We start from the raw sequence: 26,943 nt of genomic DNA, 5'->3' as shown, positions 1-26,943 counted from the left end.
TTGCTGTGTGCAAATTGGCTACTCTGTTCCCTCTATTACAATAGTGATTAGACATTAAAATACTTAATTGGCAGTATACTGCTTTCTGACGTTCTGAGATTGTGAAAGGTGCTTTATAAATGCAAGTTCCTTCATTCAGGGTATACTGGACTGATTTGGGAGCAATTTTGATTTTAATCAATTGGCCATCGCTAGTTTTAAACTATTGGCCGCCTGTTTGACATCTCTCCCAATTTTCATTTACATTGACTTTAACGTAGATAAAAATTGTGAGATGTAAAATGGGCTGTCAACTCACTATCGCCTGTTTTACACTATTGCACAAAGTTAGAATTACCCCCATTGTGCTGAAATTGTAGTGCAGGGCAATTCTGGATTGCCAACAATGCTCCTTTCAAATTTTTGTTTAAGATAAAAGAACTTTGCAGGTTTTTAAACACGTCAAACTTTTTAACCAAGAAAGCTACAGGTGCAGGTAACAAAGATGAGCGAGGTAAATTAAATATATGCTGCAGAAAAGTGGTTGTGACTGACCTAAAGTGGAAACGTTCTGTACTCAGAGTTACAGCAGTTGCTGCATTGACTACCTGAGTGAGATTTCTCTTTCAACCAGTGCTGTCGTATGTTTGGCTGAGGAGATGTTCAGTCTCCAACATTGAGTCTGGGTGTCGTGAGTACGCTGCCACTTCAGTGCAGCACTGAGGGAACACTGCATTGCTGGAACGAACATAAGAACATAAGAAACAGGAGCAGGAGTAGGCCATATGGCCCCTCGAGCCTGCTCCACCATTCAATAAGATCATAGCAGATCTTCAACCTCACCTCCACTTTGCCACCTGATCTCCATATCCCTTGATTCCACTAGACTCCAAAAATCTATATAGCTCAGCCTTGAATATATTCAGAAACTCAACATTCACAGCCCTCTGTGGCAGAGAATTCCAAAGATTCACAACCCTCTGAGTGAAGACATTTCTCCTCATTTCTGTCTTGCCCCTTATCCTGAGACTGGGCACACCTTCCCCCCCCCCCCCCCCCCCACCCCGTACTAGACACTCCACTAGGGATCTACTGTCAATCCCCTTCAGAATCTTGTATGTTTCAATGAGATCACCTCTCATTCTTCTTAACTCCAGAGAGTACAGGCCCATTCTACACAATCTCTCCTCATAAGACAGCCCTCTCATCCCAGGAATCAATCTAGTGAACCGGTGTTGCACCGCCTCCAAGGCATTTTGGATGAGGCGTTAAATCACGACCCTGTCTTCCTGCTCGGGTGGAGGGGTGCTTTTCTTGAAGAGCAGGAAAGTCCAGTGTCCTGACCAATATTCGTCCCTCTACCAACACCACTGAAACAGATTGACTGGTCATTCATCTTATTTGCTGTTTATGGGATCTTGCTGTGTGCCAACTAAATTCATTGGCTATGGAGCACTTTGAGATGTGCTGAGGACAGGAAAGGCACTATATAAATGCAAGTTCATTCTTCTATAGTGTTCATGTGTCCTCAAGCCCCGATTCTCAACATTTCCACCACCGTAACATAACCCGTCTCTGCCCTTGCCTCAGCTCATCTGCTACTGTAGCCCTCATCCATGCCTTTGTTATCTCTAGACTTGACTATTCCAACACACTCCTGGCTGGCCTCCCACATTCTACCCCATGTAAACTAGAGGTGATCCAAAACTCGGCTGCCCGTGTCCTAACTCACACCAAGTCCCGTTCGCCCATCACCCCTGTGCTCAATGATCTACATGGGCTCCCGGTTAAGCAATGCCTCAATTGCAAAATTCTCACCCTTGTTTTCAAATCCTTCCATGGCCTCATACCTCCGATCTCTGTAATCTCCTCCAGCCCCACACCCCCCCCCCCCCCGAGATATCTGTGCTCCTCTAATTCTGACCTCTTGAGCATTCCTAATTATAAACGTTCAACCATTGGTGGCCGTACCTTCTGTTGCCTAGGCCCTAAGCTCTGGAGTTCCCTGCCTAAACTTCTCTGTTTCTCTACCTCTTTCCTCCTTTAAGACGCTCCTTAAAAGCTACCTCTTTGATCAAGCTTATGGTCATCTGCGCTAATTTCTCCCCATTGTCAATTTTTTAATGTCTCATAATACTCCTGTGAAGTGCCTTAGGATGTTTCACTATGTTAAAGGCACTATATAAATACAAGTTGTTGTTGTTGAGCAAAAATCCAATGAGTTTGAGAGTGTCATTTTAGTAAAGAATTAGGAAACACAGCATGTTGGGAGATTAAAATCCTGTGTTCTCCTAGAACTAAAGCAGAGTTGCAAATGCTATTTTACTATATTCTTAAACCTTAACTCCAAACAAGAATATTTTAGCCTAACTGGATAACATGCTGAGATGTATCCCAGCATCTTGCATTACATTCATTATTAAACTAATTTATAAACAGATCAAAAGATCTAGGTGTTCAAAGATCTTTTGATTATGAAACTGCTAAAACCACATTGAAAGGAACTGACACAGCTGGAGATGTTTCTGCATTAACTTACTGAGCAAATTATAATGCAATCAAGATGAATATCAACTAGTTTATAATGACCAGTAACCCTTGACTATCTGATGAGCTATAGAAAGTGCTCCAGTTTCATTTCATTTTTTATAAAGATTTACAGTTTACGGCCACGGATTTATTTTTTTGTATTCTGAAAGGGAGAAAGAGAGGGGTAAAATAATCCAGTGTTCCTGTGTCCTGATCGTCATCCAGTGATGCCAGTGGAAAACTCCTGTTGGTTTGTTTGTCAGAAGAAGATAGTATCAGGTTCCCATGGTCAAATAGCTTGTTGATCTTTTATAGGGGCGGAAAAGGGTAGGGGGATATAGGTAGTGAGTAATACAGGGAAGTGGCTGGAGATAAGCGATGGAGACCGTAGGAGGGGAGAGGCTATGGGAGGTGGCAAGGTCAAGACTGGTTGTGAATATGGATAGGAGAGCTTCTATGGAGGGAGAGGTTTAGGGAGTATAGGAAGGGCAGTGAATTCAGAAAAGGCAAGGGGAGCTGAGTTAGAATTAAATGGCTGTAGATAAGCAGCCACTTGGTGCAGAAACTGAGGGAGGGAGGGAAGTGATGGTGGGTAGAGGCGGGTGGGTGGTAGATAACGTGGATTTTAAAGGAGAGGTGAGAAGGGTGGGACAGGGTGAGGAGGAGGTGCCAGAGATGCAGGGGGAAAGATCAAGTTGTGACTTGGTGATAGATGCCATGCTGACACCGCAATGGTTTTGATGGGGCAGATGGAAGGTGTAGATGTTGCCACCTGTAAGGCCAGTTTCAGTCAAACGACAACAACACAACTTGTATTTATATTGTGCCTTTACCATAGTAAAATGTCCCAAGGCGCTTCACAGGAGTGTTATAAGACAAAACAAATAAATTTGATACCGAGCCACATAAGAAGAAACTACGGCAGATGACCAAAAGCTTGGTCAAAGAGGTAGGTTTTAAGGAGTCTTGAAGGAGGAAAAAGAGGGAGAGAGGTTTGGGGAGGGAGTTCCAGAGCTTAGGGCCCAGGCAGCCGAATGCCATGATGTCCATACAATCATCCACAATAAGATCCTGAATGGCTAGGGCCTTGTTCGGGAGTGAATGGACATTCTGTAGGGAAATGCAGCGAGGGGCGGTGTCTACTGGCAGAGTCCAAGAGGATAGCGGTGGGAGGGAAGGAGGGATGAGCAGGATGATAAGGAGGTTGGTGGGGTAAGTTGTCACAAGGTTGGTGAGAGAAGGCTGAGGTAGTTGGTTTTGCTGTTTGTAAGGAAGCAGTAACGTGCGCCTCGATGACCCCTTTTGGAGAATGTCGGGAGGGGCACAGAGGTAGCTGTGGGTTTGGTCAAGGGGCTTTCATGCCGGGGACAGTGCCAGGAGAGTAGGAAGGCTAATGAGTAATGATGGGTTGGGGTAGGGGTTGCAGGGGGATTACAGTACTCGTGAATGGAGAAACGAAAGGCATGTCTGGGGCGACAGGAAACCGAGAGGGAGGAAAGAAAAGGTAATGGAGGCAATAGGTCGGGAATGGCAGCCAAAATGCACACACCAATGGACAAAGAAAAAATCTAGGTTACGTTGACTTGATAAGAGATTAGGAGAGATGTATTCTGGTCATAAACACAGGAAAAGGAGGATATGATAAAGTTGACTTGTAGGCAGTTTGGGGAACCTATAAACCAGGGATGGTTGTGGATTCAGGAACCCCTCATGGGGAAGAGTATCAGCTGATGCCCTGATGGAGGTTGTGTAGTGGAGTCAGAGGGCCGAGGAGGAGTGATGAGTCAATCGTGAGCCAGCTGAAGTTGATCCTGGGGACCAGCAGAGATGTGTAATGACCTTCCATCCACAACAGCAGATTTGGTGGGACAGGAGAGGAACAAGAAGCAGTAGGAGTGAAATCCGAGGATCAAAAGCAGTGAAGACCTGGGTGTCAGGGGAGGGTGAAGGGTAAATCCATAGGTTCAATTACTGCACCAAGGAACAACTGTCGGATGGCTAGAAGTAAAAGCATTGGGAGCAGCAACAGAAGCTTGAGGAGTGGGTCTAAAGTCGTCCAGTGAAGGGTGATCGAGGAGTTTTGACTAAAAAGAAAAGACTTTCATTTATAAAGCACCTTTCACGACCACCGGACGTCTCAAAGCATTTTACAGTCAATGAAGTACTCTTTGGAATGTAGTCACTGTTGTAATGTGGGAAACACGGCAGCCCATTTGTGCACAGCAAGCTCCCACAAACAGCAATGTGATAACGACCAGATAATCTGTTTTAAGAACATAAGAAATAGGAGCAGGAGTAGGCTATTTGGCCCCTCAAGCCCGCTCCGCCATTCAATAAGATCATGGCTGATCTGATCCTGGCCTCAACTCCACTTCCCTGCCCGCTCCCCATAACCCTTGACTCCCCTATCATTCAAAAATCTATCTATCTCCACCTTTAAATATATTCAGTGACCCAGCCTCCACAGCTCTCTGGGGCAGAGAATGCCAAAGATTCACGACCCTCTGAGAGAAGAAATTCCTCATTTCTGTTTTAAATGACCTCGTGAGCATTTCCAGCATTTTCTATTTTTATTTGAGAAAGAACTTAACTGTTCAATACTAATCTAGCAGGTTCTTTTAATTTTTTTTGAAAGGCTTGGGAATTGTAGTGATGGGTGTTAATCTGGTGCTCCTTTTGATGATGGTTCAATCATCATTTAGATGTTCTGCAAATTCATTTGATTTTTTTTTTAAACTGCTTTCGATGTTGGCATTTGACTTGCTGCCTTGTTCCAGTGTCACAATTGAACCTTATACCATTCTGTTACTGGATTATATCTGTATGTCTTGCTTCTCGTTTGGAGCAGAGTCAGATCCATTGACCCTTTTTTATATTTAAAAAAAAAAGTTAGAAGTATAAATAGAAACATAGAACATAGAAACATAGAAAATAGGTGCAGGAGTAGGCCATTCGGCCCTTCTAGCCTGCACCGCCATTCAATGAGTTCATGGCTGAACATTCAACTTCAGTACCCCATTCCTGCTTTCTCGCCATACCCCTTGATCCCCCTAGTAGTAAGGACCTCATCTAACTCCTTTTTGAATATATTTAGTGAATTGGCCTCAACAACTTTCTGTGGTAGAGAATTCCACAGGTTCACCACTCTCTGGGTGAAGAAGTTCCTCCGCATCTCGGTCCTAAATGGCTTACCCCTTATCCTTAGACTGTGACCTCTGGTTCTGGACTTCCCCAACATTGGGAACATTCTTCCTGCATCTAACCTGTCTAACCCCGTCAGAATTTTAAACGTTTCTATGAGGTCCCCTCTCATTCTTCTGAACTCCAGTAATACAAGCCCAGTTGATCCAGTCTTTCTTGATAGGTCAGTCCCACCATCCCGGGAATCAGTCTGGTGAACCTTCGCTGCACTCCCTCAATAGCAAGAATGTCCTTCCTCAGGTTAGGAGACCAAAACTGTACACAATACTCCAGGTGTGGCCTCACCAATGCCCTGTACAACTGTAGCAACACCTCCCTGCCCCTGTACTCAAATCCCCTTGCTATGAAGGCCAACATGCCATTTGCTTTCTTAACCGCCTGCTGCACCTGCATGCCAACCTTCAATGACTGATGTACCATGACACCCAGGTCTCTTTGCACCTCCCCTTTTCCTAATCTGTCACCATTCAGATAATAGTCTGTCTCTCTGTTTTTACCACCAAAGTGGATAACCTCACATTTATCCACATTATACTTCATCTGCCATGCATTTGCCCACTCACCTAACCTATCCAAGTCGCTCTGCAGCCTCACAGCATCCTCCTCGCAGCTCACACTGCCACCCAACTTAGTGTCATCCGCAAATTTGGATATACTACATTTAATCCCCTCATCTAAATCATTAATGTACAGTGTAAACAGCTGGGGCCCCAGCACAGAACCTTGCGGTACCCCACTAGTCACTGCCTGCCATTCTGAAAAGTACCCATTTACTCCTACTCTTTGCTTCCTGTCTGACAACCAGTTCTCAATCCATGTCAGTACACTACCCCCAATCCCATGTGCTCTAACTTTGCACATCAATCTCTTGTGTGGGACCTTGTCGAACGCCTTCTGAAAGTCCAAATATACCACATCAACTAGTTCTCCCTTATCCACTCTACTGGAAACATCCTCAAAAAATTCCAGAAGATTTGTCAAGCATGATTTCCCTTTCACAAATCCATGCTGACTTGGACCTATCATGTCACCTCTTTCCAAATGCACTGCTATGACATCCTTAATAATTGATTCCATCATTTTACCCACTACCGATGTCAGGCTGACCGGTCTATAATTCCCTGTTTTCTCTCCCTCCTTTTTTAAAAAGTGGGGTTACATTGGCTACCCTCCACTCCATAGGAACTGATCCAGAGTCAATGGAATGTTGGAAAATGACTGTCAACGCATCCACTATTTCCAAGGCCACCTCCTTAAGTACTCTGGGATGCAGTCCATCAGGCTCTGGGGATTTATCGGCCTTCACTCCCATCAATTTCCCCAACACAATTTCCCGGCTAATAAGGATTTCCCTCAGTTCCTCCTCCTTACTAGACCCCCCGACCCCTTTTATAACCGGAAGGTTGTTCGTGTCCTCCTTCGTGAATACCGAACCAAAGTACTTGTTCAATTGGTCCGCCATTTCTTTGTTCCCCTTTATGACTTCCCCTGATTCTGACTGTAGGGGACCTACGTTTGTCTTTACTAACCTTTTTCTCTTTACATATCTATAGAAACTTTTGCAATCCGTCTTAATGTTCCCTGCAAGCTTCTTCTCATACTCCATTTTCCCTGCCCTAATCAAACCCTTTGTCCTCCTCTGCTGAGTTCTAAATTTCTCCCAGTCCCCAGGTTCGCTGCTATTTCTGGCCAATTTGTATGCCACTTCCTTGGCTTTAATACTATCCCTGATTTCCCTTGATAGCCACGGTTGAGCCACCTTCCCTTTTTTATTTTTATGCCAGACAGGAATGTACAATTGTTGTAGTTCATCCATGCGGTCTCTAAATGTCTGCCATTGCCCATCCACAGTCAACCCCTTAAGTATCATTCGCCAATCCATCCCAGCCAATTCACGCCTCATACCTTCAAAGTTAGCCGCCTTTAAGTTCTGGACCATGATCTTTGAATTAACTGTTTCATTCTCCATCCCAATGCAGAATTCCACCATATTATGGTCACTCTTCCCCAAGGGGCCTCGCACAACGAGATTGCTAATTAATCCTCTCTCATTACACAACACCCAGTCTAAGATGGCCTCCCCCCTAGTTGGTTCCTCGACATATTGGTCTAAAAAACCATCCCTTATGCACTCAAGGAAATCCTCCTCCACCGTATTGAACAACCTATTTGCTGTGGAATTAAATCTAGCAGTGTTAACGTAATGTATCCAATAAGCCAGAGTAGTTAAGCTTCAGTAGGGTATTATTTAATCTGTTCTGTAATGTGATGTATTTTTGTTGTATTGCTGCCTTGGGGCCTCTTCACCTTGCAGCTCTGTAACAGCTCGTTCCCACCTTCACTTTCAGTTGTAGTAATAAAGTTCCATATATCCTGGAGAAAGGGAAATAACCACTTTATCAAAAGCAAATAGGAAGTCATCACCAAAGCTTCACAGGCGATTTAATTTGGAAATATGGGCCCTAAGTTTCGTGCCGCGGCGAAAACGGCGCACCTCCGAGCTGGGCGCCTGTTTTTCGCGCCGAAAACTGCGCTTAAAAAGTCCGATATTCTCGAGCTCCGATGTCTGCTTGGCGCGCCGATTTTCTAAGCAGCAGGGGGCGGGTACAATTTAAATTAGCTTTTGTGGTGCTGGCAACCCTGCGCGTGCGCGTTGGAGCGTTCGCGCACCCGCAGTCTCACACAAACATTGGCACTCGGCCATTTTTTAAAATACTGCAGAAAAAGTGAAGATTTGTTTCTTGGACCCCTGCAAAGGCTTGTAATTTAATTTTTTTTGATATTTCTGTGTGTGAGGGAGTGCTTTTAGCAGCACTGCTGAATATATCACCTGCTGAAATCAGTGAGTTCAGCTTTTCACTGCTAAACTTGCAGAACCAGTGCTGCATTGGTGCATGCAAAGTAAGGACTGTGTGTTTGGAGAAATAAGAGTGCCAATTCAACTTTGCAATAATACGTGGTGTTGACAATGCAGCACCCATTCTGCAAATTTAAATATAAAACTGTCGATGTGGCTGCCTCTCCCTGTCCAAATGGCCTCAGTCCCCCTCACAGCTCGAAGGCTGCTGCTGTATCTTTGGCTGCCGGCCAGCCACTGATGCCGCTGATATCCTATGGCCGAATGGCCTCACGTCCGTCCGCTGCTGATTCTTTGGCTGCCGGCCAGCCACTGACGCCGCCCCTAAAGCATGGCCGAATGGCCTCAAGAACCTTAATGAGCTGCGTGTGTCCTGCGTTGATTCTTCGGCTGCCGGCCAGCCACTGACGCCGCTGATATCTCATGGCCGAATGGCCTCGGGTCCGCCCGGTGCTGCTTCTTCGCGGCCAGCCACGAAGAGAATGAAGGCCTGCCTCAAGCACTGCAGCTCAGCTCGAAGCTTGCTGCCGCTGCCGTCGAGACACTGACGCCACACCCCTGCCTGTCTCCAACATGAAAGGCCTGCCTGAAGCACTTTCACATCGGTAGGAACATGGTTCATTTAATCTTTTCTTTGCTTATAAATTTTTATTCAGGTTGGATTTATTTGTATAATATTTGTATAAGTATAACTAAGGATTGATTGTAGAATTTAATGACTTCCCTTCCCACCCCCCTCCCCCCCCCCCCCCCCCACCTCGTTCCCTACGCCTAATTTGTAACCTACGCCTGATTTTCTAAAGTATAGACAAGGTTTTTTCGAGCGTACAAAAATCTTCACTTACTCCATTCTAAGTTAGTTTGGAGTAAGTTTTCACTCACGAAACTTTGAAATCAGGCGTCAGTGGCCGGACACGCCCCCTTTTGGAAATAAAAATTCTGTTCCAAAGTGAAACTGTTCTAACTGACTCGAACTGGAGCAAACTAAATGTGGAGAATTCCGATTTCTAAGATATTCCGTTCTACACCAGTTGCTCCTAAAAATCAGGAGCAAATCATGTCGAAACTTGGGGCCATGATGTGATCAAATGATTTCAGTGCTAAATTAGACTGCTTTTCTTGTGCAACGTGTGGGCTGATCGAGTTTTTGCTTATTAATAACATTTTAAGCCAGGCCTGTCATCATCATCATAGGCAGTCCGTCGGAATCGGCTTCCACTCTTAGCATGAGTTCTTAGGTGGCTGTACAGTCCAATACGAGAACCACAGTCTCTGTCACAGGTGAGGCAGACTGTCGTTGAGGGAAAGGGTGGGCAGGGAGCCTGGTTTGCCGCACGCTCCTTCCGCTGCCTGCGCTTGATCTCGGCAACGATACTCGGAGTTCAGCGCCCTCCTGAATGCACTTCCTCCACTTAGGGCGGTCTGTGGCCAGGGACTCCCAGGAGTCAGTGGGGATGTCGCACTTTATCAGGGAGGCTTTGAGGGTGTCCTTCTAACATTTCCTCTGCCTGCCTTTGGCTCATTTGCTGTAGACGAGTTCCGAGTAGAGCGCTTGCTTTGGGAGTCTCATTTCTGGCATACAAACTATGTGGCTTGTCCAGCGGAGCTGATCAAATGTGGTCAGTGTTTCAATGCTGGGGATGTTGGCCTGGTCGAGGATGCTAATGTTTGTGCATCTGTCCTCCCAGGGGATTTGCAGGATCTTTCGGAGACATCGCTGGTGGTATTCCTCAAGCGACTTGAGGTGTCTACTGTACATGGTCCACGTCTCTGACCCATACAGGAGGGTGGGTATTACCATGGCCCTGTAGACCATGAGCTTGGGGACAGTCTTGAGGGACTGATCTTCAAACACTCTATTCCTCAGGCGGCCGAAGGCTGCACTGGCGCACTGGAGGCGGTGTTGGATCTCGTCGTCAATGCCTGCTCTTGTTGATAGGAAGCTTCCGAGATAGGGGAAGTGGTCCACATTGTCCAGGGCCATGCCGTGGATCTTGATGTCTTGGGGGCAGTGCTGTGTGGCGAGGACAGGCTGGTGGAGGACCTTTGTCTTACTAATGTTCAGCGTAAGGCCCATGCTTTCAAACACCTCGGTAAAAACGTTGACTATGTCCTGGAGTTCAGCCTGTGTGTGTGCACAGACGCAGGCGTCATCTGCGTACTGTAGCTCGACAAGAGGTTGGAGTGCTCTTGGACCTGGCCTGGAGACGGCGAAGGTTGAACAGCTTCCCACTGGTTCTGTAGTTTAGTTCCACTCCAGCGGGGAGCTTATCAACTGTGAGGTGGAGCATGGCAGTGAGGAAGATTGAGAAGAGGGTTGGGGCGATGACGCAGCCCTGCTTGACGTGAATTGGGTCTGTGATGGATCCATTGGTAAGGATCACGGCTTGCATGTCGTCGTGGAGCAGGCGGAGGATGGTGACCTACTTTTGGGCGCATCCAAGACGGAGGAGGACGCTCCATACAGCGAGGTGTTGGCTGTAGGCTCGGCGCTGGGTAGCACCCTTCATGGTAGATGGTCCAAGGCTTGGTTGGGTGCAGGCATTGGGGAAGCCAGTGGTGCACTGGGGTTCTGAATGGGGGGAACAGGGGAGTCACAGCCATTGTACTCACCACGTGCTGGAGGAGGAGAGGAGACCAGGCCAACAGTGGGAAGGAGAGGTCCAGATGGCGGCGGGGGGTGGGGGGGGAGGCTCAATAGCTAGGTCCAGCTGCCCAGTTGCCGCATTGAGTCACTGCAAGAGGTTCAGCCGGGAAGTCCAGGTTGCGTCGAGTCGTTCAGTCGCCGCAGGATACCCCGCCGGGAGGCCCAAGTCACGTCGAGTCGCCGAAAGAGGTTCAGCCGGGAGACGCTGATGCGCAGTGTGGCGGGAGGCCTGAAGTAGACCCGAACTTTTGGGATTCGCAGGATTGGGGTCAGGGTGGGGATTTAAATCTTTAAGACCCCCTATTGGGGTCTATTAGGGCTAAGGCTGGGGCTTGGGGAAGTTTAGACAGTGGGAGAGGTGAGGTTGAGGGCCGAGGAGCTGTTCAGCAGGGGAGCTCCCGAGGGAGCTGCTACCCCGATGAACATCATCAGGTCCACCTTTATCAGCAGCGTGCACTGATTAGAGAACACACAATGAAAACAGCGGCTTTATTTTCTAACGGTTCTCCCAACCTCACGCTGCCATTAGTGACTGCAGCTCCATGCCAACTTTCTCAGTGACTCCCAGGCCATATCTGAGCGGCCAGGCCTGTATCCCACATCTAGCTCCTGAGTATTTGTGCATCAACCACAAAATGTCTGACCCCCTCCCCCAGTAACAGAGGTCACACATGACCCTCCCTCTTCCCCCGCGCCCCCTGCCCCCCGGGACTGAGATCATATCTGACCCGTGGCCCCCGTGACTGAGGTCACAACTTACCCTCGGCCTCACCAGTGACTGAGGTAATACCTGACTCATCCCTCTTCCCCCCCCCCCCCCACCCCCACAACCAGTCATACACCTTACCCTCCCCCCTCCCCTCATGACGGAGGTCACAGCTTGCCCTCCCCTATCCGCCCCCCCCATTTGATTTGCCAAGGTCACACCTCCCCTCCCCCTTCCAATGACTGAGGTTACACCTGACCCCCCACACCCCCTCCAATGACTGAGGTAGGTTGGTGAGGATGAGGTCAAGTAGGTTTTTCCCTCATTTTCATTCTCTCTCTCAACACCTGTCGCAGGCCTAGTCTGGCAGCTATGTCCTTCAGAACTTGGCCAGCTTGGTCAGTAGTGGTGCTAACGAACCACTCTTGGTGAGGGACATTGAAGTCCCCCACCCAGAGTACATTCTATGCCCCTGCTACACTCAGTGCTTCTTTCAAGTGATGTTCAACATGGAATATTACTAATTTATCAGCTGAGGGTGGAAATCATCAGCTGGTTTTCTTGCCCATGTTTGACCTGAAGCCATGAGACTTCATGGGATCTGGAGTCAATGTTGAGGACTCCCAGGCACACTCCCTCCCGACTGTATACCACTGTGCTGCCACCTCTGGCGGGTCTGTCCTGCCGTTGGGACAGGACGTACCCAGGGATGGTGATGGTGATGGAGGAGTCTGGGACATTGGCTGAAAGGTATGATTCTGTCAGTATAGAAAATAGGTGCAGGTGTCGGCCATTCGGCCCTTCGAGCCTGCACCACCATTCAAAAGGATCATGGCCGATCATGCAACTTCAGTACCCCATTCCTGCTTTCTCTCCATACCCCTTGATCGCTTTAGCCATAAGGGCCACATCAAACTCCCTTTCGAATATATCTAACGAACTGGCCTCAACTTTCTGTATTAGATAATTCCACAGGTTAACCACTCTCTGAGTGAAGAAGTTTCTTCTCATCTCAGTCCTAAATGGCTTATCCCTTATCCTTAGACTGTGACCCCTGGTTCTGGACTTCCCCAACATCGGGAACATTATTCCTGCATCTAACCTGTCCAGTCCCGTCAGAATTTTATGTTTTTATGAGATCCCCTCTCATTCTTCTAAATTCCAGTGAATATAAGCCTAGTCGATCCAGTCTTTCTTATGTCAATCCTGCCATCCCGGGAATCAGTCTGGTGAACCTTCGCTGCATTCCCTCAATAGCAAGAATGCCCTTCCTCAGATTAGGAGACCAAAACTGTACACAATATTCAAGGTGTGGCCTCAACAAGGCCCTGTACAACTGCAGCAAGACCTCCCTGCTCCTATACTCAAATCCTCTCGCTATGAAGGCCAATGTGCCATTTGCCGCCATCACCGCCTGCTGTACCTGCATGCCAACTTTCCATGACTGATGTACCATGACACCCAGGTCTCATTGAACCTCCTTTTCCTAATCTGTCGCCATTCAGATAATATTCTGCCTCCCTGTTTTTGCCACCAAAGTGGATAACCTCACATTTATCCATATTATCATGCATTTGCCCATTCACCTAACCTGTCCAAGCCACCTTGCAGCCTCTTAGCATTTGCCTCACAGCTCACACTGACACCCAGCTTAATTCAATTCCTTCGTCTAAATCATTAATGTATATTATAAATAGCTGGGGGCCCAGCACTGAGCCCTGTGGCACCCCACTAGTCACTGCCTGCCATTCTGAAAAGGACCCGTTTATCCCTGCTTCCTGATTGCCAACCAGTTCTCTATTCACGTCAATACATTACCCCCAATACCATGTGCTTTAATTTTGCACACTAATCTTTTGTGTGGGATTTTGTCAAAAGCCTTTTGAAAGTCCAAATACACTACATCCACTGGTTCTCCCTTGTCCACTCTACTAGTTACATCCTCAAAAAAATTCTAGATTTGTCAAGCATGATTTCCCTTTCTTAAATCCATGCTGACTTGGACCGATCCTGTCACTGCTTTCCAAATGCACTGCTATTACGTCTTTAATAATTGATTCCAACATTTTCCCCACTACCGATGTCAGGCTAACCGGTCTATAATTCCGTGTTTCCCCCCTCCCTCCTTTTTGAAAAAGTGGGGTTACATTAGCTACCCTCCAATCCATAAGAACTGATCCAGAGTCTATAGAATGTTGGAAAATGACCACCAATGCGTCCACTATTTCTTAGTCTGCATCCCAGAGTACTTAAGGAAGTAGCCCATCAGGCCCTGGGGATTTATCGGCCTTCAATCCCATCAATTTCCCTAACACAATTTCCCGCCTAATAAGGATTTCCTTCAGTTCCTCCTTCTCGCTAGACAGTTTGTCCTCCAGTATTTCCGGAAGGTTATGTGTGTCTTCCTTAGTGAAGACAGAACCAAAGTATTTGTTCAATTGGTCTGCCATTTCTTTGTTCCCCATTATAAATTCACCTGATTCTGACTGCAAGGAACCTACATTTGTCTTCACTAATTGTTTTCTCTTCACATATCTATAGAAGCTTTTGCAGTCAATTTTTATGTTCTCCCTCATACTCTATTTTCCCCCTCCTAATTAAACCCTTTGTTCTCCTCTGCTGAATTCTAAATTTCTCCCAGTCCTCAGGTTTGCTGATTTTTTTTCTGGCCAATTTATATGCCTCTTCCTTGGATTTAACACTATCCCTAATTTTCCTTGTTAGCCACGGTTGAGCCACCTTCCCTGTTTTATTTTTACGCCAGACCGGGTGTACAATTGTATGATTCTGTCAGGCTATTGTTCACTAGTCTGTGGAACAGCTCTCCCAATTTTGGCACAAGTCCCCAGATGGTTTTGAGGACTTTGCAGGGTCGACTGGACTGGGTGTGCTGTTGTCGTCTCCGTAGCCGGTGCTGGTCAATGCTGGATGGTCCGTCTGGTTTTCTTCTTTTTATTTGTAGCTTTTTTTTTAAACAACTGAGTGGCTTGCTAGGCCAGTTAAGAGTCAACCACATTGCTGTGGGTCTGGAGTCATATATAGGCCAGACCGGGTGAGGAGGGCAGATTTCCTTCCCTAAAGGACAGTAGGGAAGCAGATGGGGTTTTTATGACAATCAGACAGTTTTATGGTCGCCATTACTGATACTAGCTTTTATATTCCAGATTTATTGAATTAACTGTATTTAAATTCATGGTGGGATTTGAACTCATGTCTCTGGATCATTAGTCCAGGCCTGTGGAGTTACATAACCACTATGCTACCATTATGCAAAGGCTTGGATCTTCAGAGGCCAAAGCCAGTGGCCTGGATTTTGCTACGATAATAACGGTGAGGCTATCCGCGTTCTCCGTTAGTACAGGCTAAATTTGATATCAACTTCTGGCATCCGCACATGTGCAGTTAACTGTGGAAATCTAGATGCTGCTGTCAGAGATACCCTGCTCCTCCAAAGGATGCGTTGTTGCAGTCCTTGTCGATAGACTCAGCATTGAAATCACTGTAATGGCGTGAACTTGTGGTACTTGCATAAGAACATAACACAAGAAATAGGAGCAGGAGTAGGCCATATGGCCCCTCGAGCCTGCTCCGCCATTTAATACGGTCATGGCTGATCCGATCATGGACTCGGGTCCACTTCCCTGCCTGCTCTCCATGAAACCTTATTCCCTTATCGTTTAAGAAACTGTCTATTTCTGTCTTACATTTATTCAATGTCCCAGCTTCCACAGCTCCACAACCCTCGGAAGAAATTTCTCCATCTCAGTTTTAAATGGGTGGCTCCTTCTTCTACAATCATGCCCTCTAGTTCTAATCTCCCCTATCAGTGGAAACTGCATCCACCTTGTCAAGCCCCCTCATAATCTTATCATCATAGGCAGTCCCTCAGAATCGAGGAAGACTTGCTTCCACTCCTGAAGTGAGTTCTTTGGTGGCTAACCTGTATAATATGAGAGCCACAGACTCTGTCACAGATGGGACAGATAGTCGTTGAGGGAAGGGGTGGGTGGGACTGGTTTTCCGCATACTCTTTCCGCTGTCTGCGCTTGATTTCTGCATGCTCTCGGCGTTGAGACTCGAGTTGCTCAGCGCCCTCTCGAATGCACTTCCTCCATTTAGGGCGGTCTTGGGCCAGGGACTCCCAAGTGTCAGTGGGGATGTTGCACTTTATCTGGGAGACTTTGAGGGTGTCCTTGTAGTGTTTCCGCTGCCCACCTTTGGCTCGTTTGCCATGAAGGAGCTCCGAATAGGGCACATGCTTTGGGAGTCTCATGTCTGGCATGCGGACTATATGGCCTGCCCAGTGGAGCTGGTCGAGTGTGGTCAGTGCTTCAATGCTGGGATGTTAGCCTGAATGAGGACGCTGATGTTGGTGTGCCTGTCCTCCCAGGGGATTTGTAGGATCTTGCAGTGACATCGTTGGTGGTATTTCTCCAGCAACTTGAGATATCTACTGTACATGGTCCATGTCTCTGAGCCATACAGGAGGGCAGGTATTACTACAGCCCTGTAGACCATGAGCTTGGTGGCAGTTTTGAGGGCCTGGTCTTCAAACACTCTTTTCCTCAGACGACCGAAGGCTGCACTGGTGTGCTGGAGGTGGTGTTGGATCTCGTTGTCGATGCTTGCTTTTGTTGATGGGAGGCTCCCGAGATATGGGAAGTGGTCTACGGTGTCCAGGGTGCGCCGTGGATCTTGATGACTGGGGGCAGTGCTGTGCGGTGAGGACAGGTTGGTGGAGGACCTTTGTCTTATGGATGTTTAGCTTAATGCCCATGCTTTCGTACACCTCAGTAAATATGCCGACTATGTCCTGTAGTGCAGCCTCTGTATGTGCGCAGACACAGGCGTCGTCCACGTACTGTAGCTCGACGACAGAGGTTGGGGTGGTCTTGGATCTGGCCTGGAGACGGCGCAGGTTTAACAGGTTCTCACTGGTTCTGTAGTTTAGTTCCACTCCAGCGCGGAGCTTGTTGACTGTGAGGTGGAGCATGGTGGTGACAAAGATTGAGAAGAGGGTTGGGGCAATGACGCAGCCCTGTTTGACCCCGGTCTGGATGTGGATTGTGTCTGTGATGGATCCGTTGGTAAGGATCACGGCCTCGGCAACTTTCCCCCCCACAACCTCCCCCCCCCCCCACCTTCCTGCTGTCTAAAACTCCCCTATCGAAATCGACCCTAATAGGGGGTCTACGCATGTAAACCCAAACCCAAACCCTTACCCCTTACCCTAGTCCCAACCCTGCAAGTCCCACAAGTTCAGGCTCTGGGGCCTACCTCAGGCTTCCTACCATAATCTTATACGTTTCAATAAGATCACCTCTCATTCTTCTGAATTCCAATAGTAAAGGCCCAACCAACTCAACCTTTCCTCATAAATCAACCCCCTCATCTCCAGAATCAACCTTGTGAACCTTCTATGAACTGCCTCCATAGCAAGTATATCCTTTCATAAGTATGGAAACCAAAACTACACGCAGTATTCCAGGTGTGGCCTAACCAATACCCTGTACAACTGTAGCAAAACTTCCCTGCTTTTATACTCCATCTCCTTTGCAATAGATGCCAAGATTCCATTGGCCTTCCTGATCACTTGCTGTACCTGCATACTATCCTTTTGTGTTTCATGCTCAAGTACTCCCAGGTCCCGCTGTACTGCGGCACTTTGCAATCTTTCTCCATTTAAATAATAACTTGCTCTTTGATTTTTTTTTTCTGCCAAAGTGCATGACCTCACACTTTCCAATATTACACTCCACCTGCCAAATTCTTGCCCACTCACTTAGCCTGTCGATGTCCTTTTGCAGATTTTTTTGTGTCCTCTTCCCACATTGCTTTTCCCTCCCATCTTTGTATCATCAGCAAACTTGGCTACATTACACTCAGTCCCTTCTTCCAAGTCGTTAATATAGAGTGTAAATAGTTGGGATCCCAGCACTGATCCCTGCGACACCCCACTGGTTACTGATTGCCAAACTGAGAATGAACCATTTATCCTGACTCTGTTCGTTAGCCAATCCTCTATCCATGCTAATATATTACCCCCAGCCCAGTCAACTTTTATCTTGTGCAGTAACCTTTTATGTGGCACCTTGTCAAATGCTTTCTGTAAGTCCAAATACACCACATCCACTTGCCCACTAGTTCCACACTAAAGATGGCTGAAAAAAATAGGGTGTGCATTCAGGAGTAAGTGAATTTGTAACGGCGTAGTAAGTGATAAATACTGCTGAACAATCTCTTGGGCCCTGAATAAATAACTTTACAAGTATTAGCAAGATTTTTGACAAGGTCTTATGTGGCAGACTGGTCAGAAAAGTGAAAGCCCTTGGTATCCAAGGGAAATGGCAAGTTGGATCCAAAATTAGCTCAAAGTCAGGAAGCAGAGGGTAATGTTTGACGGGTGTTTAGTGACTGGACGGCTGTTTCCAATGGGGTTCCACAGAGTTCAGTACTAGGTCCCTTGCATTTTGTTGTATATATCAATGATTTAGACTTCAATGTAAGAACTATGATGAGGAAGTTTACAGATAATACAAAAATTGGCTGTGTGGTTGATGGTGAGGAAGAAAGCTGTAGACTGCCGGAAGATATCCATGGACTGGTCAAGTCAGCCAAAATGTGGCAAAAGGAATTCAATCTGGAGAAGTGTGAGGTAATGCATTTGGGGAGGCCTAACAAGGCAAAGGAATACACGTTAAATGGTAGGATACTGAAGTGTAGAGGAATAGAGGGACCTTTGGACTACATGTCCACAGATCCCTGAAGGTAGAAGGACAGGTAGATAAGGTGGTTAAGAAGGCAGATGGAGGATACCTTCCTTTATTAGCTGAGGCATAGAAGATAAGAGCAGAGAGGTTATGCTTGCAATGTATAAGATACTAGGTCACAGCTAGAGTACAGCATGCAGTTTTGGTCACGATATTACAGGAAGGATTTGATTACACTAGCGAGAATACAGAGCAGATTTATGAGGATGTCGCCAGTACTGCAGAATTTTAGCTAAGAGGAAAGATTGGATAGGCTGGGGTTGTTTTTGGTGGAGCTGGAGGAGGCTGAGGAAGACTTAATTAAGGTGTATAAAATTATGAGGGGCCTAGATAGAGTGGATAGGAAGGACATATTTCCCTTAGAGAGGTCAATAACCAGGCTGCATAGATTTAAAGTAATTGATGGAAGGATTAGAGGTTAGTGGGTGGGTTAAGGAGAATGTTCTTCACCCAGAGGGTGGCAGGGGTCTGGAACTCACTGCCTGAAAGGGTGGAATAGGCAGAAACCCTCATTGCATTTAAAAATTACTTGGATATGCACTTGAAGTGCTGTAAGCCACATCATCATCATAGGCAGTCCCTCGGAATCAAGGAAAACTTGCTTCCACTCTTAACATGAGTTCTTAGGTGGCTGTACAGTCCAATACGTGAACCACAGACTCTGTCACAGGTGGGACAGATAGTCGTTGAGGGAAGGGGTGGGTGGGACTGGTTTGCCGCATGCTCTTTCCGCTGCCTGCACTTGATTTCTATGTGCTCTCGGCGACGAGACTCGAGCTCAGTGCCCTCTGGGATGCACTTCCTCCACTTAGGGCAGTCTTTGGCCAGGGACTCCCAGGTGTCAGTGGGGATGTTGCACTTTGTCAGGGAGGCTTTGAGGGTGTTTTTGTAACATTTCTGCTGCCCGCCTTTGGCTCATTTGCCATGAAGGAGTTCCGAGTAGAGTGCTTGATTTGGGGGTCTCGTGTCTGGCATGTGAACTATGTGGCCTGCCCAGCGGAACTGATCAAGTGTGGTCAGTGCTTCAATGCTGGGAATGTTGGCCTGATCGAGGATGCTAACATTGGTACGTCTGTCCTCCCAGGGGATTTCTAGGATCTTGCGGAGACATCGTTAGTGGTATTTCTACAGCCTACAACGCTATGGACCAAGAGCTGGAAAGTGGGATTAGGAGGGATAGCTCTTTGTCGGCCAGCACAGACACAATGGGGCCAAATGGGCTCCTTATGTGCCGTAAAATCCTTATGATTCAATGGAGTCTCATTCCCTCAGAAGAAAATTAATGTTTCAGCTTTTAAAAAAATAATTAAATGTATTTTTTGTTTTTCTGTTTTTTTTTAAATCTTGCTCCCTTAATCCCATCTGTATGTCCTAATCTTTATTTTGCTTCCTGTACAATGATTTAAATATGAGTTTTATGTCCTGCTTTTTACTTCCTGGTTTGTAGTCTGTGTGTCTCAGTGAAGATTCTTCAATCTGATTGGTTGAAGAGCCTTGCTGTTGCTTTTCCTGCTCAGAGATGTCACCGATCCCCTGTGGAGCACCGGATCAGATGCCTGATTAGTGGACATCCCCGCTGAAAAGCCTGCAAAAAATCTGGGGAAAAAGTACACAGTGAATGGCGTAAGCCTTTCCTTTGCCACTGAGGCCATTAATATCTGACCGAAGCACTCAACCCCAATGGCATCTATGCATATTTTCATGTTATTATATGTTACCCATTGCAAGACCCTGTTGCCTTTTCCACTCTCCTGGAAATTCTTTTTACAACAACCCTTGAAGACAAACAACCTCGCTATATAGATTATAATTTTCATTACAATCATCTTTCTTCAAGCAGGGTCGTGAATTATATTGTATGCATCTCCTGGAAGGCCCTGCACCTATTTGTAAGCAACTCAAAAGGCAGTTGCACAATGCAAGATTGGTGAAAAGGCTGCTGTACTGTGCTTTTGTGCTGCAGTAATAGGAGCTGCCCAACAAAACCTCAAAAGGCTGTCAGATGATAATGAAACAGTAATGCACATGATTCATCAGTGCGATCAAGCAAGCCACAGAATGCAACTATTCATACACCAGGTCTGTGAGGACAATTCTATCTAATTGGACCTAATGATGTTGGGTTTGTAAGCCAATGTTCAATGCCAAAAAGATAGTGTTGAACTTCTATCGAGGGTATAACTTTCTGATGCAGAAAGATTATTGAAAGCAGTATTGTTCCATGATTTTGGAAAGTTAACATGAAATTATCAAAGCAGAACATGATGCTAAACGGAAAAGTCGTCTTGGGTGTATTGACAAGTAGAGTTCATGTTTTCAATCTGCTCCTGCTTATCTTATTCAGATAGGATATAGAGGATTGTACATCTAGTACTTGAGATACCTAGCGATGGCACCAAGTTATGTGACCCAAGTGACCAGAGTATGTAAAGCTGATGCTATTTAAAGAGATCTAGGGAAACAAAGTGGATTGGCTAAGCAATTGCAGATGGATTTTCATGTAGGTAAGTGTAATGCACATTGGTCCAAGAAACGTGAAATAAAGTAGACCAGTGAAAATTGTGCAGTTGAGCTAAGAACATTGTACCAGGATTCAACAAGTCCCTCCCTTTAAAAGGACAGAAACATCAAAGTTTCAAGGAGTTTAAACAAAATATACAGCAAGTAAAATTTAGTCACCCTTTGTGCCATGGTTCTTACCATGGTAACTCGACCTCTACAATGGGGAGTTTACTGGCTCAATGAATGACCACTGAATATTGGAAAGAATTCTTGTTTTGATTCCCCCCATTTTACCATTTTGTTTTTAAACTTTCAATACTACATAAGCTATCTAGGAATGTTGGTTTAGGATATTATCTGGGACCAAGTGAAGTGACTGGCAGATATACCATCTACTCATGTACTATATCGGTTCTGGACAATGGTGGTGGTTCGTACATTTTAGAGACATTCGCACAGCAGGTGTTCTAGCTGAACAGGCCTGTAAGTACCATGGGGAGGACACTTGATTTGAGGCACCAATTATGATTGGCTGCTTGATGAGCCAGTCCTCAATAGCAAGCTAGGGCATGTCTGCTTTGTGACCCATGTTTCTGGAAAACATAGACTGCAGCATCTTTGGGTTTGAAATAGTCAAAAGCAGAGAGATTTTTCTTCTGAAAAGTCAATTCAGTGAGTACTGACGTAAACCAATGTTAAAGGCTAAGTTATGCACTTTATTATTTTTGTTGTTACAATGAGTGATATGAAATATATTGAATTTTTATTGAAAACTGTATTTTGTTCATGTGTTGCATGCAAAATAAATCAGTTTGTTTGCAGTTGAACTTGTCTCACTAGACTGCTTATCGATCTGCGCATGCAAGATCACTGAATCCAGTGCATACAACAAGAGGTCTTATTATCATCATCGGCGGGTTAAACTATTTTTTTTAATTACATCCTGAGAAGTGGGTAATGCTCTCGGTTTTCATTGCCCCGAGATCGAAGTGATAACCTTTCTCCTTGAACTACTGTAGCCCTTGTGGTGATGGGACTTCCACCATGGTGTAAGGAAGGGAAACACAGGATTCTGACTCTGTAATGACAAAGGAACTGTGTCTGTTGTGTCCTAATAATGACTCCACGAGGCAGTGTGTTGTACTTGAACTGTAGTGACCTTAGTCCTTTATTTGTTAACTCCAGAGTGGGGATCACACCTGGTGGCCTGCCTTTTACACTGGGCCAGGCACACCTGTACAGGTAACCTACAGGTCTCCCACTGCTGTGCCCTCTTATGTGGCGCACCTTATGATAGTACAAACAGTAGCTATGTAGGATACATGACCGTGTCAAATCGGGACAGCGTGCAACTTGGGAGAGGAATTCGGAGGTGGATATGTTCCCACAACATTGCTGCTTGTTTGACTAGAGAATTTACACACTAATTTTCCAAAATTATTTTTTTTTAAATCCAGAAGCACGAGATTTTCTGAAATTCAGATAACAGGCTCTGACAACCTCAGGCCTAAAAGCGCTGAATACATTCATTGTAATAAACACAGATCTACTGAAGGGAGTCTGGCCCTTCCATGCAGAGAATATGATGGCTCTGCAAAACATTTAACGTCCAACTCACTTTCCTTTTTAATTCAATTCGGTTGCACACAGATTTAATGCTGTTAATTAAATCCTCTAGTTGAATCAGTGCTGCGTCATATCGGATATAATTTATGAATTAGTATGCAATAAGATTATTAAACACAATGCCATGTTCTAGTAAGCTTTACCATTTTTGATTTTTGCAGAAATGACATGTAATGGGAAGCAATGTGGTGACAAAATTAATGCAGTTAACCATGGGTTAATACACGTGATTAACCTGAATGAATGATGACACACATCCTTGTCTCAATAGTGTCAGCTGTGGATCAGTGGGTAGCACTCTCGCCTCTGAGTCAGAAGGTTGTGGATTCAAATCCCACTCCCAGGGATTTGAGCACAAAAAATCTAGGCTGACACTCCAGTGAGTTGCTGAGGGAGTGCTGCACTGTCGGAGGTGCTGTCTTTCAGATGAGATGTTTAACCAAGGCCCCATCTGCCCTCTCACGTGGGCATAAAAGATCCCATGGCATTATTTCGAAGAGGAGCAGGGGAGTTATCCCTGGTGTCCTGATCAATATTTATCCCACAATCAACCTAACAAAAAAACAGATTGTCTGGTCATTCATCATCGGCAGTGGAAGATGACAGTGCGTAGGTTCTTTTAACGTGGGGTGGCCATTGCACATCAGCTACCACACGGGCTTGACCGAGCAAGGTCTTGGTCCAGTGGCAAGGGGATCTAAGATGACTGGAGACCAGGCTACGCTGTATGAGCCTAGTTCATACACACACGCATACTCCTCCTGTCCTTCTTCCTCCTTCTCGCAGGGCCTCTATCCCTGCGTTTCATTGGATGCAATGGCAGTCTCACGAACTCTCTGTTAACTCATGCTGTCCTCCGACCCCGCTGCTGTCCTCCGACCCCGCTGCTGTCCTCCGACCCCGCTGCTGTCCTCCGACCCCGCTGCTGTCCTCCGACCCCGCTGCTGTCCTCCGACCCCGCTGCTGTCGTCCGACCCCGCTCCGACCCCGCTAACCAATCTGCTACCTGGGATGCTGTGATGTCCGGTTTGTCGCCCGCCTTGCCTTCGTCGCACGCTTGAGCTGGCTCACGCTGCTCCCTGCAGTGGCTGGCTCCTGCTCCGCTGCTGTTTTCCCTCAGGTCGGCTCCTGCTGATGCCGCGCTCGGTCCTGGGGCTCCACTCCTGCTCCGCTGCTGTTTCCCCTTAGGTCGGCTCCTGAGTCCTGGTCATCACATTGCTGTTTGTGGGAGCTCGCTTGTGCGCAAATTGGCTGCACGTTTCCGATATTACAACAGTGACTACACTCCTAATTAGCTGCAAAGTGCTTTGAGACGTCTGGTGGTCGTGAAAGGCGCTATATAAATGCAAGTCTTTTTTCTTAAAGAGTAATGTTGCACAGAGACACAATTGTGAAAGGATCCTGGGATGGTTGATCAGGTGGGTCTCCTTCCCAGTAAGGCATAAGCCTTGACTAGCCAGTAAGGTTCACAAAGGAAAATAAAGCAAGTTATGGGCTGATTGGGACAGACAGGTCCAAGAGAGCAGCTCACCTACATCAGCATGGGTGATGAAAGTTCCTTAGAACTCCTGCCAGGCGTATTATTAAGTGGTCACGCACAGCATGGGCCATTTTAAGGCTTGTTATACAAAATAGTTCAGGTAGGAAGCTGTTGCCTGGAGGAATTTTAAACGACTCAACCGGAGACTAAATTATGTACGAGAGCTTCTGGATCTGGATACATAGTTCAACATAAAGCCCAAGATCAAATATTTGCCATTTAAAAATGAAAGTAAATTAGATTGGCAGTAAAAATAGAGAGAAGCAATTAGACTTGAAGCCTTTCAGGCAAGATGAAAGGGAATGGTATCCTCTCCTTTAGGAGGAAATGATGAGTATTTTGGGGGAGAAAAATTAACAGTAACCTACACTCTGAGAATCTGCAAGCTAATGTTCTGACTCCAGAATTACATTCTGGCATGTGAATACACCAGACAGAAGTGATATGCTTCAAAGGAGCATACTACTTAAAGGTACAGCTTGTGCTGGAGAACAACAGCTGTGAAGAGGGCGACTGGATTGGACGTCACCAAAATCCAGGTCGCTGATTGGAGCCTGGGCAGGTACAGCAGGAACGGTGAGATTAGGGTGCAGGAGCGGTGCGTGATCGTGGTTCAACATGATCGGGGCTCAGGAGAGGTGTGAGTTTGGGTCCCAGAAGAGGCGCGGGCCCAGGGGCAGCACGGGCCAGCCACACTGCGATATGTGTGCGCGCTAGGTCCATGCAGCAGAGCAGGTCTCCAGTCGTCTTTGTTAATCCTTGCCACTGGACCAAGACCTAGCTCTGTCAAGCCCGTGTGGTGGCTGGTGTGCAACGACCATCACACGTTAAAAAAATCCATGCACAGGCATCTTCCACCCTTCAGCATCTAGTTCAGGACCTGGAATATTAGATCCTTCATTGAAACACCTGCGAACTCATCCCTTTTTGGCGTGGAATCAAGTCAACCTCGATACGAGGGACCGCCTAAGATGACAACAGACAACACCACTGGGGATTCTATGGCTTGGATTTATTGAAAATGGTCAATATCCTTTTGTGGCTTGCACATTCTTGACCTATTGCTCGCCGTGAGTCCTGACTGACAAATGTTACTCCAAGTTTAATTAGAAATTCCACGAACAAATGAAACTATTGGCCCGGATTTTATGGGGCCTATGACCAAGTATGCACAGTACACGCGGTTGTAAGTTCCCCGCAAATTCCGGGTTTCCACATGAGCTGTGCATGCACGAAAACCCAGAACTTGCGATCTGACAAGTTTCAGCTTGACAGGGCATGCGTAGGAAATGGATATTCACTGACAGAGAATTGGGCTGTTTTCCCAAATACTGCCCAGCGAATGGCCACAAAACTGCTTCGTAGGGCCTTCTTTTACCAGTGTAAGGGTTTAAATAAATATTAAAATAATTTTAAAAAATCATTTAATCATTCAAAAATCATCAAAACTAGTTTAGATTATTTTTGGTCCCTTTTTAAAAATGTTTCGATTTATTTTTCAAAAACTTAAATTTATTCATTTTAAACATGTAGAGGGAGAAATTCGGTCGTGCCTCAGTTGCGGCGTTAATCCAGGCAGAGCGATTTTTAGCACCTTGAAAAAGTTTGCACCTCCCGCCCAGAAATTCGTCAGAATCAGTCGAAGAGTTGACGGGCGATAAATCAGCCGTTGCACACCGAGCTGGAGGGGGGGCGGGCGATAATAAAAGTTTGGTCGGTACATTTTGCAGACCCATTGCGCATGCGCGGAGCTCCGAATCAGATCCCAGGAGAGTCCAAGTCTTAAAGGCAATGCACAGTAAAGCACCCATTAACTTTTTCAAAATCACTTGTTTTCAAGCTGTGTTGTTATGTCTATCTGCCACTGAAAACTCGGAGGCTCACCACGGTGCTCTGTGCAAACGTGACCTCCGAGGGAAGCACTTCCTCATCCCTTTTAAGTAGCCACCAGTTAACGACTCTGCAAGCCTGTAACGACTGTTTTTCCAGACGTTGTTATTGGCGGTCGCTCAATGAGGTGCTCGCACCGAATTTACCGACTGGGACGCAAGCGTGCACTTTGCACCAGGAATACATCCTGATCGGAGTGATGGTCAGCAGCCAGGTGCTAATGGTTTGCGTTCCCGGTGAGCCTCTAATCAATTTTCCGTTGGGGCACTAAAAGCTGCGCGCCTGGTCGCTAAGCTCTAATGCTCGTATTAATGCCCTCTCTGGCCGCTAACTGAGGCTATAGACAACCCAAAATCCAGAACGTGGCGATTTATTTTTATTTTAGGTTGAGAAAGTGTACATTTTATGTCATTCCTATTATGGTTAATAAGCATAATGGAAATGCCCCTTTATAATGGTTGGGCTGGCCCACATGACCCCAGGGACGATTGTAAATTTCATGCGCCCCTGGGATAGGTGGGCCTTTAAGCAGGAGTACGCCTGCAGGCCCAGGATTGCAAGAGTCTGAAGGTACGGAGGCACCAGGTAGGTGCATACTTTTCTTGCGGATCGGAGGCATTCGCCCCGGGAAACCTCCGACCGCAATTTCAGGGGCATTCGTTTTTTTAAACTGAGGAGTTCATGCCTGTAATCTAG

General features: G+C 46.4%; 1 protein-coding gene across 1 annotated transcript in view; it reads left to right on the top strand.

Annotated features, from left to right (window-relative positions):
- Positions 1–26,943, top strand: part of cracr2b (calcium release activated channel regulator 2B) — a 207,416-nt gene that overhangs the window by 2,156 nt on the left and 178,317 nt on the right. The gene's annotated exons all lie outside the window — the stretch shown is intronic.

Source organism: Pristiophorus japonicus, chromosome 14, assembly GCF_044704955.1.
Source record: "Pristiophorus japonicus isolate sPriJap1 chromosome 14, sPriJap1.hap1, whole genome shotgun sequence".
In the NCBI taxonomy this organism is placed as follows: domain Eukaryota; kingdom Metazoa; phylum Chordata; class Chondrichthyes; family Pristiophoridae; genus Pristiophorus; species Pristiophorus japonicus.
The sequence above is the reverse complement of the archived record's forward strand: the minus strand, read 5'-3'. Positions and strand labels throughout refer to the sequence as shown.